Genomic DNA, 5,139 nt, shown 5'->3' on the forward strand with positions numbered 1-5,139 from the left:
ACTACTGGAGATGTTTGGGTCTACTAAGACCGCTATGGTGGACTACTTTGATGAGCGTTACGCAGCCCTTGCAGAGACGGCTACCGCCACAGCTGCATCAGCTGTAACAGTGGCAGGAGTAGGTGGAGCTGGATGGCATTTCCAATACCGGGACTTTGATAACACGAAGCCCCTGACATTTGATGGTACTCAGGATGCGATTAGATCTATAAGGTGGTTATCTAATGTGGAGGTCTGTTTCTTCACGTGTTCATCTCCTACTGACTAGAAGGTCAAATGCGCCTTGATCCTACTAAGGCTAGGGTCCAAGGACCGGTGGAGACTAACGACCAGATCGTACACTGATGATCAGAGAGATGTTGTCACTTGGGAGTAGTTCAGAGAGATGTTTCGCACCCGCTCTGTTCCACGGGTGGAGCGGGAGCGGTTAGCTCAGGAATTTTTGAGTTTGAGACGGGATGGAGAGTCGGTGATGGAGATCACCCATATGTTTACAAAGAGGGCGATGTTCTACCCAGAGTTTGCCTCCAAGCAGGCTCAGAAGACTCGTTATCTGAGCATGCTTAAGACTGACATCCGTCATTTGTGTCTACCCAATGATGTGATACTCTGTTGGAGTTGCAGAAGGCTGCCAAGCGGCATGAGTTGGAGATAGAGCTACAGTTGAAGGAGCAACGTTCGGCCCCGACACAGTCTCAGTCGGCGTCGAAGCGGTCTAAGACCACTGATTCTAGGACTGGGGGTTAGAGATCTGCACATTTGGGAAGTGCGGTAGGGGTCATTTTGGAGTATGTCGAGCAGGTAGCGGATGCCACAGGTGTGGAAAGTAGGGGCATTATGCAAAGGATTGTCGTCAGGGTGCCCCGGTTTCAGGTATGAGTTTATGCTACCACTGTGATTAGGTTGGCCATGTGAAGGCCAACTGTGCATTGCTAGCCACCAAACCAGCATAGGTTCTAGCGCCAACTACATTGAGGATCGCTAATGGGAGGCCATTTAAGGTCGAACCTCCGAAGGCTCAGGGATGTGAGTTCCAGCCTACAGTAGAGGAGGCCAGAGCAGCACCATATGTGGTTACTGGTATGTTTCTCTCCTTTACGTCAATTATTATATATGTATTATGCTCATATGTGGTACCTGTGCTTAGTTATGTTTTTAGTAAACTCCTTGTGTGCTTTGGTTTTATTTGACTCGGGGGCGAGTCGGTCTTTCGTTTCTCAGACACTTATTAGGGGGTTTGGTATGCCAGTTGATGAGCTTTAGTGTCCATTTCTAGTTTCTTTCACCAACGAACATTGAGTTTCTGCTTTTTTGGTCTACCGAGGATGCCAATTGGAGATCTTCGGAGTGGTCTTTCCGATAGATTTGATTCCGATTCCCATGGGGGAAGTATGTGTGATTGTAGGTATGGATTAGCTTAGTCGTTTTTGTCCCATGATAGATTGCGAGGGCCATCGAGTGGAAGTTAGAACCCTAAGTGGGGGAGAACTAATTGTATATGGTGAGGGCACCAGAGTGGGGTCAGAGTTCTGTTCTGCAGTATATTCAGCACAGATGTGTGGGATACCTAGTGTACGTGGTTGATACACAGGTTGGAGACCAGACTTTAGTTTCAGAGGTTCCAGCAGTTAGGGAGTTTGCCGATGTGTTTCTGGAGGAGTTGTCACGGGTACCTCTGGAGAGGCAAGTCGAGTTCCGGATCAACCTGGTGTTGGGTGCGGCTCCGATTGCCAAGGCGATATACCATTTAGCACCACCCGAGATGTAGGAGCTGTCTTCACAGCTAGAGGGGCTGTTGGGCAAGCAGTTCACTCGACCTAGCAGTTCTCCATGGGGAGCACCAATCCTCTTTGTTAGGAAGAACGATGGATCGCACCGGATGTGCATTGACTATAGGGAGTTAAACAAGTTGATAGTGAAAAACAGTTGTCCACTCCCAAGGATAGACGATCTCTTTGACCAGTTGCAGGGTGAATCTTGGTTCTCCCAGATCGACTTGAGATCGGGGTATCATCAGGTCCGGGTCAGAGAGGAGGACGTAGAGAAGACCACGTTTCCGACTCGTTAGGATCACTACGAGTTCGTGATGATGTCGTTTGGGCTCACCAACATGCCGACAATATTCATGGACCTGATGAATCGGGTCTGCAGACCAATGCTTGATCGCTCGGTCATCGTGTTCATAGATGATATCTTGGTGTATTCCAAGACCCGAGAGCAGCACGAGGAGCACCTCAGGGAGCTGTTGGAAGTTCTGAGATGTGAACGACTGTATGCCAAGATATTGAAGTGTGAGTTTTGGTTGAGAGGTCCAATTCCTCAGATATCTCGTTAACCAGGACCGGATTTTGGTCGATCCGGCCAAAATCGAGGCAATTATGCAGTGGCAGGTGCCGAGGTCTCCTTCGGATATCAGGAGTAATCTAGGGCTAGCAGAGTATTATCAAAGATTTATTCGAGACTTCTCCAAGATTGAAGTACCCCTCACTCGTCTAACGAGGAAGGCGGTAGATTTCCGGTGGGGCTCCGAGCAGCAGAGGGCGTTTGAGACCCTCTGGCGGTGTTTGTGTGAGACTCCAATTTTGACACTTCCCGAGGGAGTGGAGGTTTTTATGGCATTCTGTGATGCATTTATCATAGTTTTGGGGGCGGTCCTCATGTAGAGAGGACGAGTGATAGCCTATGCATCATGGCAGTTGAAGCCGCATGAGACGAGATACCTAACACAATATCTGGAGTTGGGAGCGGTGGTATTCACTATCAAGATTTGGAGGCATTATCTATATGGTGTCCGTTGTACCATATACACGGATCACAAGAGTTTGAGACACATCATGGATCAGCCGAACCTAAATATGTCACAGCGCAGGTGGTTAGATGTAGTCAAGGGCTATGATTTTCAGATTCTTTACCACCCTGGACGCTTTGAGCCGCAAGTCAGTTGGCTATTCCACCCGAGCAAAGTGTATGAGGATAGCGGTGGATTCCTCGTTTATAAGTTTGATCAGAGATGCCAGGTCGAGGGCATACGACCAGAGAACTAGAAGTTGGAAAGGATCAAGGGTGAAAGCGCTCGGTTTGTTCTGGATGGTCAGGGATTATTGACCTGATGTTGTTGAGTTTGGGTTTCGATGACTGGTGGAGTCAAACAGATAGTGATGGAGGAGGTTCATAAGTCTCATTTTTTCATACAATCGGGGGCCACCAAGATGTACCGTGACCTGAGTTTGAGTTACTGGTAACCATGTATGAAGCAAGAAATCAGTTCGTATGTTGAGAGGTGCTTGACCTGTAGGATGTTTGAGGCCGAGCATCAGAGGCCGCATGGTAAGTTGCAGCCTCTAGAGATCCCCATGTGGAAATGGGACAATATCACGATGGACTTCATTACAAAGCTGCCAAGGATGGCCAAAGGGTTCGTGGCTATATGGGTCATCGTGGATTGATTGACCAAGAGTGCTCATTTCTTAGCGATATGGGAGAGTTCTTCAGCCAAGATGTTGGCCGACATATATGTCTGCGAGATCATTTCTCGCCATGGAATTCCAGTTTCCATTATCTCTGACCAAGATGTTAGGTTTACCTCCCATTTCTGGCAGAAGTTCCACGAGGAATTAGGCACACGCTTGCATTTTAGCACAGTGTTTCATCTGCAGACACACGATCATAGTGAGCAGACCATTCAGACACTCGAGGATATGTTGAGGGCATGTGTCATTGATTTCGGTGGGAATTGGGATTCCCACCTACCTCTTGCAGAGTTTTCTTAGAACAACAACTACCATTCCAACATTGGCGCCATGCCTTTTGAGTTATTGTATTGGTAAAGATGTCACACCTCAGTTTGTTGGGGTGAGGTTGAACACCAAGTGATGGGATGGACGGAGGTAGTTCTGCAGACCACAGAAAAGATTCAACAGATTACGTAGCAATCGCAGACCGCTCAGAGTTGGCAGAAGAGCTATGCCAACATACGCCGATCTGAGTTAGAGTTCCATGTTGGTGATATGGTACTACAGAAGGTCTCACCCTAGAAGGGTGTGATCGCTTTAGAAAGAGGGGAAAAGTGGGTCCCCGTTACATTGGGTTGTTCAGGATTATTGCCAGGATTGGCAAGGTGGCTTACAGGCTAGAGCTACCAGAGGATCTTAGCCAGATTCACAGAACATTCCACATTTTCCCAATTACGAAAGTGCATTATGGACGAGGATGCAGTAGTATCATTGGATGATATTCAGGTTGATGAGCGCCTGAATTACGTGGAGAGGCTTGTGGCCATTTTGGAAAGGAAGAAGAAAATTATGCTGAAGAAGGAGATACCTTTGGTGAAGGTGTAGTGGGAACATTGTACGGGATCCTAGTAGACATGGGAGCTGGAGGCGGAGATGTGAGAACATTACTCGGCATTGTTTACCTTAGCATACTTCGAGGGCGAAGTCAAGTTCATGTGGGGGAGAATTGTAATGCCTCAATTCTCAGGTATTGATTTATATATGAATCCTCCTTAATCTTTGGGTCTACTCGACGAGTTGGTCACCCTACTCATCGAGTAGTAGTGGGATGGTCCACGTGTTTTGGTAACCTACTCGCCGAGTCCAAGAAGGGACTCCACGAGTAGGAGTTGGCAGATGAAACCATAAATTTCGGGGCATTGCACCCTATTTAAAGGATCATTGGCCTTCCCCTCAGCCTCCCCATTACAACCTCTAGTCTCTCTTTAACCCTAATTCATGTGTGTGTTTTCTCTTGGAGACTTTAAGCTTGGAGGAAGGATTCTAGTGAAGGAAACACTTAGGGAAACAAGCTAATTGAAGCAAGAGTTCGTGGGATTCAAGATCAACATCTGTAAGCACTCTATTGAAGGTACTAAACCGTTTTCCTTGGCTCATTTTAACCTAAACCATCTTTTACATGAGTTTTAAGAAATGTTTCTTGTCCTTAAGCCAAGATCTGAAGTTGTAACTTAAGATCTGGACTCCCCTTGGCCTCTAGATTCACAAAGTCATCAGCTTTACTTAGTATGAGCCTTCCCTGAAGTGTGTAACTTCATTGAAAGCTTAGTTTTGTCATTTTAGGGTCTTAAAAGCCTTGCATGCACGTAAAGTTTGCAACTTTACATGATAAGCATGCCTAAGGAAG

Source organism: Lactuca saligna, chromosome 5, assembly GCF_052625555.1.
Source record: "Lactuca saligna cultivar CGN05327 chromosome 5, ASM5262555v1, whole genome shotgun sequence".
Lineage (NCBI taxonomy): Eukaryota > Viridiplantae > Streptophyta > Magnoliopsida > Asterales > Asteraceae > Lactuca > Lactuca saligna.